This window comes from Lonchura striata, chromosome 1 (assembly GCF_050655825.1).
Source record: "Lonchura striata isolate lonStrDom1 chromosome 1, ASM5065582v1, whole genome shotgun sequence".
In the NCBI taxonomy this organism is placed as follows: Eukaryota; Metazoa; Chordata; class Aves; order Passeriformes; family Estrildidae; genus Lonchura; species Lonchura striata.
Genome location: NC_140703.1, coordinates 14,938,104 through 14,950,628, shown reverse-complemented (window position 1 = coordinate 14,950,628; position 12,525 = coordinate 14,938,104). Strand labels below are relative to the sequence as shown.

Genomic DNA, 12,525 nt, shown 5'->3' with positions numbered 1-12,525 from the left:
TGCTTTCTTTCTGTATTCATGTAGCTTAAGAAAAGTTTTTTGCTTATAAAGAGAAAATTTGGCGTTCAGCTGTTGGAGATGACCTGTTAACACTTAAGAAAAGTTTTTTGCTTATAAAGAGAAAATTTGGGGGTCAGCTGTTGGAGATGACCTGTTAACAGGTGGATCCAAGAAAAAAATGTAACAAAGCCTTAAGGCAGTAATTAGATATCTGGTGCTTACAGTACTAGCCAGGTTTATGTGTAATCCCAACCCTTTTTTTTGTGTCTGGTGTAAACAAGTGGGGTCCTACAACAGTGCAGGGCTGGATGAACAATAATGGTCCTCATCATAGCAAATAATTTGGCTTTCAATGCTACTCTAACCATAAACAGTGGTGTAAGGAAGTCCTCATGCTTGCCTGAGCTCTGCTGTGGTCATTGCAGTGGCATTTTGTTATTGTCACAGCTGTTTTAAAAAAGCCCACAAAACCTTTCCTTGGCATTCACTCAGTCAGTTTTACCTGACTATATTTGCATGCAATGATTATGGCTCCATATTTTCTCAAAAATGCTGTAATATTAGACACCCTGGAGCTCAGGGTGTTTAGGTTTGTTTGAGTAGATGACAAAAAAATGCAAAAGCCAACTGATAGGGTAAAAAAGACAACCTTCACCCCACACACCTGTGTCATATTATTATGTAAAGGTCTTTGGTTCTTCTTGCCAAGCTTTGAATTTGTCATTTCCCCCTCTAGCTGTTTCCATAAGTATCCATGGGTTTTGTTTCCCTCTTCTCCTTCCATATTGCCATTTTAAATATTTGTCCTTTGTATGGGAATTCTGGGAAGCATTCAGATAGTTTATGATCCTCTGGGAACTTTTTAATATTGTGTGCTCCTGTTTCAAGGCTTAGTTGAAATCTTCCTGTCTGAGCTGCAGCTTCCTCATACAGCTGTATTTTTTCCTGGGTTGTCTAACAAATGCTGTCCAGTAAATATATTCTCTTGCCTGCTCTGATGCAAAAATTACTTTCCTGCTTGTCTTCTTAGTTAATATTTTTTCTAAGAGAATGGTAATTGCTAGGACAGAGAAAGATTGCTGTATTTTGAACAGATTTTGTATTAAGTGTTTTAATAGGTTTGATCTTCCTTTGTTTCAGTCAAAGAAATGCCTCTGATGTGGGTTTGCATGGCACATCTCACCTGGAAACTGTTGCTAAGTGAAACTTACTTTTGTTGATGAATAATTTTTGTTGGAGCATCTATCAGTAAGAAAATGGGAAGCAGAATCACAGATGAGGGGGCAAGAGGGCTGGAAATGGCAGGATGTGAGTAGTGTGGATTTGTATGAAGCACTTCTGTAATTTATGGAGCCCATTTAAGGCTGATTCCGTTATAAAGTTACCCAGGTTAATTTCTGATTTATTTTTTCTTTTTTTTGGAGGGGAAACTCTATTGGCTGTTTGCTCTTTGTGTGGCATTATTTAGTGTGGGTTTTCAGTTGTTGTTTTCTTCTTTTTTTTTTTTTTTAACAGTCTTTTCTTACTGACCATCTTAATTGAGCTCAAGTTTCTTTACAAAGAAAATATCCTGATGATTTGATGGCCTCATGTGGGCATGGATTTATGGATAAAAGACACAACTTAAACCTGTGCATTAGGCATAAATAGCTGAAATATCATAACAAGAATGGAATTTGGCATGAGAGTGCAGCACAAAGATATCACCTGTAGGTGATTCTGTCAGCAAGCCAGAGAAAGACAGCCTGAGGTGAATACAGAGGAATTTGGTAAAAGGCCAGCTCTGAAAAAAAAAAAAATCTGACTGGCAGGAACAGCTCAAAGCAGCAGTGAGCAAGTGCTCCAGAGGTGACTTGCTGTGGAGGGCCAGCAATAAGGAACGTCTGAAGTGACTGCCCTGATGATGCTCCACGCTGGAACTTTCTCATTGCAGCCTTCCCCATGTGGGAGCTGACTCTAATTAGCTCCTGCCCGTGCATGCCAGCGCTGCCTGCCTGACTCCCAGCTCATTCTGAAGACTGCCAGGTGAGAAACTTGTAATTGCCTTCCCTCAAGAGGCAGCGGCTCCTCGAGCGTGAAGGATTCATGCACACAAATTCTTGAATTCTCAAGGAGCTTTTCTCAAGTCTTTCCACCCTTTTTCCTGTGCTAGCGCAGTGGTTACAGCTGGTCTGGGACTGTGGTACTGCACTTGAGGATGGGAGTGAGAGGAAATCTTCAGGATGGGTTGCAAAGTCATCACAGCTCCTTCTCAGAATGAGGGAAAGCAGAATCTGTCCTCCTACTCTGACAGAGTTTTCTGTTACCTTCCTGTCTTTTACAAAACCATCTTCTCTTTCATATCTGGTTCTTAGGTATTTGGAGGTAAAGTGCCATCAAGAAGGTTTGTGTCCAGCAGAAGTATGAGCGTGGGCATTCAGTGGTATTGTCCTGTTTGCCTTTCAACTTATGAAGGCATTAATTTTGCCATTTGAAGACTAGCCCTCATAAGAACTACTGGTCTTTTTAATATCTTTTTTTTCCGAGAAGATTCATTCTTGCTAAGATTTGTAAGGTGTCTAACTTATTGAGACTTTGGGTGTGAATGGAAATCATTAGGATTTAGACCATGCAAAAACATCAGAACTATGCTAATTTTATCATCATGATCAAAATTCCATGATAATGACCCTCTCCTCTTGAGCAAATGTGATTCTATAATTTCCAATCTCTTAATCTATGACAAAATACAACTGATACTGTTTATGGTCTTTTGGGGATCCTTATTTTTTTTTTTTTTCACTCAGGATGTTAGAAATGTCAAAGTAGGCCCTGTGTGGTCAAAGGTTGCATGTTTTATCTATTTCTCTTCAAAAGATACAATTAGCACAATGCTGTTGATTTTTTTGCAGGACCACAGATTTGAACAGAGACAACTTTTGCTGGCTTGGTGCTCTACAAAGCCTTTGAATGATGAGATTTCTTTGTATATGACAGCATTATTTTCTGTGCACTGGCATCAGTGGGAGAAATTGCTTTCTTGTTCCAATCATTACTTAAAACAAGTAATGGCTCTTTGTGCTCTCTGTTTGGCCTTTAAACATCTTTTGGAAATTGGGTTGTAAACTTTTTGATAAAGTTTAGTTTACCCATTTCCAGCCTTAGGGCTTTCCTGTATCTTCTACTACAGGTTCAAATTTTATTCTTTACATTTGATAAAGAGAATAAACTTGTCAGGATGACATTTATATGTGGTGCATGCAGGCTGGGCAGACTGACATGGCCACATTTCAAGCACATGAAAAAAGTACTGAACTCAGAGATTTGGGGTGTAAAATGTTGATAGGAACAGACAGAAGGCAGCCTTTTCTTTGGGGTTTCTTTCCTAGCAAAGCTAGAGTTTGAAATGCAGAGTCCTCTGTGTGTGTGTGGGAGTGAATGGAGCTTCTCCTGTGTGGAGCAATGAGAGAATACAGTCCTTTAATTTTTTAGGGGTGCAACACAGTATTGGCCTTTCCATCCTTCTTTCTTCTGCTGTCTGTCCCTGGTGCTCTCCAATGGTGCCCCAGATGTGCTGCAGGTTTGCAGTCCTTTCTTTTTTCTGGCTTTCTGGAAGGTCATAAGGACCTACTGAATTAGCAAGGAAATTGGCTTTTCAATGCAGGCAGCTCTGCCCCTGCTCACGAGAATATTTCACAAGGAGGTGGAAGGGCAATGCCTCAGCTCTGCAGATGGCAGAAGACTATGCAGCAGTACAAGATACAGGAATACACATCTCACAAAATTATCTGAGAGTACAAGGCTCAGCAACTTTTCTTATGAGTCTAAAAAATCCTTAGCTGTGACACGTAGCAGCCTTCCAAGCTGCACAGCATAATTATTTTCCTCCTTCTCAGTCTTCCCCTCCCAGCACATGATATGTTGTATTTGACACTTAGGAGGGAGAAGATACTCAGCAAAAATCTCACATTTTTTTCTGTTTAGAGTATTTAAATCTTGAGCAAAGTTCTTTAGAATATTATTGTCAAAGATAGAATATTTAAGTGCAGAGAAGCATGAAACATACATCAAATTTAGCATCTTACTCAGAATGTATGTTATAAACTCTCTGTGGCAAAAAGTGAAGTTGAGGTGACAGAGTTCTTATAATCTACAATATAAGTCAGTAAGAATAATTCTTACTGCATGTGCATGAGCAAAAATGATGTTTAGGTGTCACTCAGCTTACTTAAGATGTTTGACATGATATTTGAAGCCTGAAAACATCCCTGGACAAAGAATTAAATGATATTTTCAAAATCTGAGTGCAAAGAACCCACTGTCAGTGTGATTGGGCTGAGACAGGAACCCTAATGCGAGAGAACAGTGATATCTCCTCACCAGTAGTAGTGGATTAAAGGAGAAATATGCATTAGAGAAGGAGAAAAAAATTGGTTGCCTGCATAGTAATTAATTTGGCAGAAATTGTTAGCAAGGCCAAGTGACAGCAAGACAAGAATTTTACAAGAATTGTCTGGAAACACATGGGCTTTTTTTTTTTTTTTTGTTCCAGCATTTTGAGTAGTGTCTACCATGATGCATATCTCGTGTGAAATCCAGAGCTCCAATTTTAATGTGCAAGACTTTATATGATATTACAGTATAAACTTTCAATTTGATACTGCCTTTTATTCTTGAGAAAATCCAGACTCAAAAAAATACTGTCAATCTAGGAAAGTTCTTTGCATGGTGCCTCTTTCAACTGTTGTCTGCATGGTGACTGGAATACTGTGCACAAAAATGATTTACTGCTGGAATCTGGGTTGATTGCAATCACTTCAAAATTTGAGACAAAAGGGGATTGGTTGGGGCTTTTTTGGTTTTGTTGGGTTTTTTGCTAGTCTGGATGCAAATAAAAGGTTAACTTGTATGCTTGAATTTGAGCCAATTTTGAATTCAATAGTCAATTATGTTATTAATAATTTTCACTGCTGGTGGTTTGCAGCATAAATACAAGTAATTAAATCAAAATATTAGTAACCAGAATGTTGTACAACTTATGAAGGAGTCCAAATGTCAAGTTCATATTTCTGTTTCACCATATAAATAGGGTGTTGAAATGGTTGCAGAAGCAAATATTTTGAAAGTTCTATATTTCCTTAGTAAATGAACAGGAGAAAATAAGGAAATATTCTAAGAAATTATCTACATTCTTTTGATTGTGCATAGCTGTTTTAGGCATGCTGTAATTTTGTAATTCAATGTACATTAAGAGAAGAGGAAGATTTTACTCACAATTTTAAGCTGAAGTTCTGTAAGAGCTTTGACTTTTCATGCTATTAAATGACCCATATCAATAAACTATTAATCAAATATGTATTTTTATAAAGAATCTGAGTCTTCATTCCAAGAGGACAGTTTGGCTTTAGAAAGTGTCAGTTTAATGCTGAATGGATAGATCTATCCATTTTCCTATGCTATATGGAAACCATAGTATGGACTTGGAATTCCATATGGCCCATTAGGATCGCACTATTCAAACTTCCTCTCCCAATGGGTTAAAATTCTGACCCTTAGCTCTACCAAAGAACTAAAAAAATCCAATTAAAAATATATTTCTCAATGTTCATTTGGGTTTCCCACAGAACAGATAATAAACAGTGTGTTGTGTTACATTTAAATTTGCAGATGTAAAAGAAAATTTTAACATTTCAAAATGAGTGTTTTTCTAGTAATGGTTTCAAGAAGTGTGGGAAGAGGATCCACTTAAGAGATGTGCATTGCCCACTATTTACATACCCAGCAAGGTGTGGATTAACTGGCTAATAATTGCTAAGAATTTGAATAATTTAAAGCAGTGTGATAATACCTTGTGGAGGATTATATTAGGATTGTTATGTATAATACTAATATAATACATTTACATCTATAATATAGTCTAATAATATAATATTAGCATCTTTCTTTAGGATTACATTTAATAGCCCACCTTGGATTTAACTAAATAGGGAATAGCTGAATAGGTTTACACCAGAGAAGCTGGGCAGGAAGCACTAACATGGATGTCCTTGCTAATGCAAGGATCAGAATGATTATGAGCAACCCCAAATATGCTGCTGCTGCTGTTATTTGCAGCAATGTCCAGAGAAGCAGAACCTGTTATTTGTGCCTTATTTTACAGAGCATTTTACAGACCTAAAATCAGGTTTGCAGTTTAGGAAAGTGCTCACCCATGTACAAGCAGCATGTTCTTTTTGTTATTTGTCTAAAACCACGGCTCTCTAAGTATAACTGATTTTGAAGCCTTCAGTCAACTTCAATTCTCATTTCCACGACAAAAGCTCATTTAGTTTCAGCTGTCTCCTCTAAAGAAATAACTTGTTTGTTTAAGGACAAGGTTGTCCTTTTCACAGTCAAGTGGCAATCTGTAGGTGACTTCCCACTCTGGCCTTGGCTGTAATTCCTGACCTTTATTTGGTCAAAATATCAGTTATGTTAACTATTGTTAGCATAAGTTACGTCAACATAACAAGTTATGTTGACTGTTTGTTCAAATACCAGTTATGTTAGATATTTGGCTAATAGCAGTAACTGTTATGGTCTCCTGCTTCTTACAGGAATTAACTTCCATTCTCAGCTTGTGACAATCTCCATTTTGTCCATGTGGGTGTCCTAATAACCATGGAAAGAGTTGAGATAAAAATATCGATGCAACTAGACCTATCATCTTTTTCTTTTTTGCATCTATTGTACCTGTCAGGAATTTAAAATAACACTTTTTAGCTGTGTTTGTTGACTGTTTCCAGTGTAGCCCAAAATGCAGTGGTTAGTAGCTGGCTGCCTTGAGACTGTGGTGTATGAAAGTCCACAACAGCTCTCAAGTGGGAAGCTTTTTTTTACCTCCTAGGAAATGTCTGGAGAGGGTTAGGAGGGGCTGTGTGGTTTAGGGAGAGCATTTGGTGTCACTTCAAGGCAGATAGTGAACCTGCTTCAGTGCAGGCTCTGAGACCACAGCCAAGTTTAGGAAAGTACAGGAAAATATTCTGTTTTGTCACGCCTCCATCCTGAGCATTTGCCACTTTCCTGCATGCTCTGTGATGAACAGGAGATGGCCACAGCTTATCTAGACACAAAGAGCTCATTGGAAATAGAAAACCACCATGTATTTGGCTTCTCTGAGATGAGTGATGTAGGAGATCTCTGCAGAAAGTAATGCCCACAATCTGGACAAAGCTGTTTCTGTCCAAGCACATGAACATTGACAGCCTGGGAAGCAGGCACTGGTCATCTTTTATTGACTGACACAGTCAGTTCACTAAATTTGATGTGGTTTGGATTCCACATCAAACCTGGATTCCAGGTTTTGGTAGGGCATGATGGCACTTTTTGAATGTGCTATTGCACAAAAAATGAGAGGCAGAGGCTTTAACAATGACGTTTGCAAAAGAGAGGATTTGGACTAGAAAGGAAAGTGGTTCAGTGTACCTTGACTGAAGCACTTGAAACCTGAGGGTTATTCAGTTAAGTTTTTGAAAGGCAGTACAAAGGAATAAATGCTCTAAAACAAAGCATGGAGCCATCACACAGTGCTACAGGACAAACAGACATGATTTTGGTGTGGGTGTTGTGTTTGGGTTTGTGTTTGGGTTTTTGTCAGGAGAACACCTGCATGCTTTTCCTAGCTGGCATCACAAGACATGGTGCATCAGCAATATAGAGATTTTTCCTTACTAAATATATATATATATATATATAGGTTTTTTTCATTGCCCATACTGTTTATACCTGCAATTAACTTCCATTTGTATTTGATTTGGTATAGCTGACTTCAACAGGAACTATGGTATTGTTATAAAGTACAAATAGAAGAATGTTCTGTTTTCTTTTGTTTGGGATTTTGAGCAACTTATATTTTGTTGGGGGGAGTGGAGAGAATTCTAATGTGTTGATTCAGATCCATTAGAGAGAAGGAGTCTGCACTTGTAAATCTAAGACTGATTAACAGTGGATATTTTTCCTCTTGTGTGGCAGGCACAGTTAGGCATCAGGGAAACACCATTTTCAACTTGAGAAATTGCATCTGTATTTGAAGTGTGGCAGTCCTGCTCAACCCTGGACATTTCTAGGAAAAAAAAAAAAAAGATGCTCCAAATTCAAAGATGTGTGTACCACAAACCAAAACTCTAGAAGCAAGCTATAACACACAAATAATTCCTATTTACTCACCTGGAGTGCCCAGAAATTTGATGAGAATGGCTTAATCAGAACATTAGATGAAAATCCCATTCTTGAAACTGCCTTCACCACTCCTCCATCATGCCAACATGACTAAAGTGGTGCAGATCATGGAATCACAATGTGGTCTGGGTTAGAAGGGACATCAAAGATCATCTGTGCTGTGTTCAAGGGCACCTTCCTCTAGAGCAGGTTGCTCCAAGCCCCATCCAGGCTGGCTTTGATGTGTGCTGTCTTCCTGAAATGTTAATTTAAACCTACTGAGGAACCACCCTGGGCAGCCCTCCTGTCTCCTTTTTGCACCTGTGGGGGGTTGAGGACAGAGCCAAGGGCTTGGGACTGCCCTGCCCAAAGGGGTTTAGGAACCTGTGGGCCAGGATGCCTCCAAGGGAGAGTGAATCCAGCCAGGGAAATCTGCTCATGAAGAGGGCAGTGCAATACAATGCCTTATATTCTTTCCCTCAGACAATGAAGAAGTACATTTGTGAAATTTGGAGTTCTAAGGCTCTAAAATGGCAAAGGTAATTTTTTTTATTGCCTTTTTTTTATTACATCTCACACAGAAGATGACTGCAGGCAGACAACTGTTGCTGAAGCTGCTCATTGGAATTTCAGTAGCTGGTATTAAATCAGGGTTTATTCTCAGGCTGTATAATACATTTTTCTTAAAGAGAATGACAAGTTATTTTGTAGGCTTATATTTTGGCATCAGCTGTTACAAACTTCTCTGCAGGATTATCTCTGTTTATAGAGAATTTCCTGGCAGGACATGACTGGTAAAAAAAGGCTGAAAATGCAATGATAAACAAACTTAGCAGTCAGCATACCCAGAGCATTGCACTGTGAAACCTGCACACATTCTCAATATTACAGTGGTTTCTCTCTTGATATACCCAGTTCTAACAAGATAAAGGCAAAAACCAGACCAACCACTGATTTAAAAAAATGTGGTTTTGTTCTTTTTAATTGATGAGGTTTGGAAATGAAAGAAAATACATCAGATATCTGCGACCACTGAAAAAAACAAACAAAGCAAGAAAATTATTCACCTAACATTTTCTATACTACTTCCTTGATATGTCTATATGTGTGTGTGTATGTATATATTTGATTGCCTTTCATTCAAAAGGAAATCATTGCACTATTGAGCTTGAATATTTAGGAGAATTACTTTGCATAACAGTGAAGGTAGTAAATGTGTTTACTGCTTTGTTTTGTTTGCTGCCCATGTTCAAAGGCACAGCAAAGAGCATTTCATCTATAGCAAACAGAAAATGTAGACAGATTTGTGGACCTGCAGTCTTGTGGAGTGGGAAGTTTTCCCTGCTGTAGTTAACAGCTCCCTTGAAAGGATGTGAAGTGCTACAACACTGCTTTCATGAAAATAATGAACAAAGTCAAGGCAAGCAATAGAGGAGCATCACTGATGGGCTTTGCAGAGCCAGGCTGCCGTGTCCCTGCAGCTGCTGGGGGAAAGCCTTGTAAAAACCCATTTCTGCTGAATTCCAGTGGTGGGAAGCTGTAGCAGCTTGGAAGCACAGTGCTGAGGGTGGGCTGGATTCATCTCCTCTGGGTGCTGCCTTGTGCCTGTGGCAACGAGCAGAGGCCCAGGAAAGGAGAAGAGCAGGAGCTGGGCTGGTCTGTTCATCTTCTTCATAGAGACCTAGAGGATTTGCAACTTTTTGAAGTTCAGGCTTTTGCTGTGCTGCATGAAAATGCTTCCTCCATGAGCACAATGTCTTGAAGCTACCAATTCAACCTTTATCATGTTTCTGAATCTATAACCTGAAATTTGTCTTATATGATATAAATACAGAGTTTGGGATATAGCTCACCCTCTAGTTTCAAAATCCTTGCTTCTACCACTTTATAAGTAACAGAAAAGAGCCATTTTTGACAGTTTGAGTACCCTGGGTTCTTTCTGTGACAGATTTCAACTTCTGGAGTGTAAAGAACAGATGCTCCCATTGATATGTGTTTTGGGGAGAGGAGGAGGAGCACTTCAGCCTTTTCCTAAAAACACTTTAAAGAGTTCATCCCATGTCAGTTTTCCTGCTCATTTCAGAGGCTCTGAAGGGTCCCATCTACAGGTTACCTCAGGTATTTTTCCCTGTGTTTGTTTATTAACTGTAACAATTACAAAATAAATAATAAGCAATTACATTGCTTGCTTATTAACTCTAATTAACTCTAATAATGGAAATAAGATAGGAATAGGTAAATGTCCTACCAGAAATTATTAAAGAAATTAAAGTTTTTTTTATCTTTCACAAAATAAAAGAGAGTTCTCAAACGACTCTTCACTCAGGGATCTTAGAGCTTGTCAGGAATAAAGGTTTCCTTTCAGAAACAGAGCAACTGAAGGCCAGACACACAGTTAAAATCCCTTCCAGAAAGAACAAGATAAGTCTTAAAAACTACCAGTCACTAATTTAGGAGCCCCCCTCCACCCTCTGCCACTAAAGGCAGTCAGTGGTGCTTTGGAACCAGAAGCTTTTAAAGGAGTATGGAACACACATGAAGAGATAGGAAATATTTTCCTTCTCCCCTTGAATATCATATTTTCAGACTGTATTCGCATTGGACTGTATTTGGGATGGCCTGCAGACTTGCTCTCCTCTCTGGATCTCTGCTGAGATTTTTGGTGAGAATGCCAATGTTAATTTGGAGTTTTGTTTGTGATCTGGATACCTGCCTGTCAGGAAATTAGTTGGAACAACTCGGTCTTGTAGGGACTGAACTGAGGGAGAAAAGCAATCTGTTGATTTCAATCAGTGCTTAAGTCATATTTTTTGATTTGTACATGAATTAATTTTATAAAGTCCAGATTCTGAATTCATTGAGAATAACATTTATGGGTTTCACTGGCAATAGCACAGACTCCATTTCTGCACATCACAAACAGGGTGTGTGAATGCAGGCTAACACAGAATTCAACAGAAGGCTACTTCTGCAGTGTTTCCTCTACTGTTTTCCTAAAGAGAAAGCAGTTGTTTTTTTGGATACTTGACAGCCCTGAAGTCCAGGGGCCTACAAGGCATCCTTTAAGAGAAACAGTGTCTTGTACTTTTTATTGTACTTTTTCTAGTTGGTGTTTTTTTTTTTTTTTTTTTTTTTTTGTTTTTTTTTTTTTTATGGATAGCTTACCTTCTGGAAAACACCTGTGTTTGCAACTTTGTCACAGCATTTGCTATTAACTAAGAAAATATTAAGCAGAAGTTGGAACATTCTACTGTTATTATTTATTCTTGTTTTGTTTTTTCTTTGCTCCTGTGTATGGGGATATGCTTTTGGAGCAGGGGCTGATGTAGCAAGGATTTCAGAGTCCTCATTCTGTTTTATGAACCACCAGCAGTCCATGAACTACAGGCTCTAAAACATTTCAGTGCATTGGGCTGGAGTCCTCTCCCTGTTTAACCATGCAGAGCAGCAGGATAAAATTTTGGCCTGATGTCCAAAACTGGAGAGAAATAGAGGGAGAGATTAGACCGACCATATCTGCTGGGGTGCCATAAGTCCTGATTTCTTGGCTGGTGGGGAATAGCCAGCTCATTCCCTGCCCAGTGAGAACTGGGGTGCTTATTGGAAGGTGCACACACTACTCAGTGTGTCCTTGTGGCCATTTCCCTATGTTTTACATAGTTTTTGATCCATAAGTAGTGAGGATTGTTTTATAATTAAGTTCCTGGTTGCAAGACCTGGTTATTTGTTAGGAGTATTCATTTTCTAGTTCTCTTTCTTTAAAGCATTCTGGATGCAGGTACAGATCTCTGGAATTTTAATTATTTCCTTTGTGAGCTGGTTACTTTTCCAAATCACTGAGATTCAGAAAATGTTCTTAGGGTTTGACATAATCAGTTGTTGCTACTACAAATTTAAACCTTTCTAGTACTTTTTAAAAATTGTATTACTAAATTTCTATGAGAGCAATTTCTGTCCAAAATCTATTTTCAGTGCTCAGAAAGGATACAGGTTTCTAACTCTGTAGTTGGGAAGAGATCACAGTGCAAATGAAAGCCAAAGGGATCTCCCTTAGGGAAAGGGTTGGGGAAATGAGCCAAGGTTCAGGAGCTTTCAAATCTAAGGAAATCCTCAGCAGGGGAACCCTGAGGATCAGAATGGTAAAAATAGGACAGGTGTTCCTTGTTAAAGCCCTGGGAAGCTGTGGATTTCCTGAGTATCTGAACTCTGGTTATTATTCTCCTCTGTGCCTAGCAGCGTGTCACACTTTCCTGATCCATAACTAGAAATCACAATCTGAGAGGTAGTGGCCCTCCAGAATCTGGAAAACTGACTGGATTTCTTTGGGAAAAAACCCAGCTTGTTTAGCTG

General features: G+C 38.8%; 1 protein-coding gene across 1 annotated transcript in view; it reads left to right on the top strand.

Moving 5' to 3' along the window:
- The window catches only part of POU1F1 (POU class 1 homeobox 1), a 157,948-nt gene that overhangs the window by 108,904 nt on the left and 36,519 nt on the right, over positions 1–12,525 (top strand). The window lies entirely within an intron of this gene.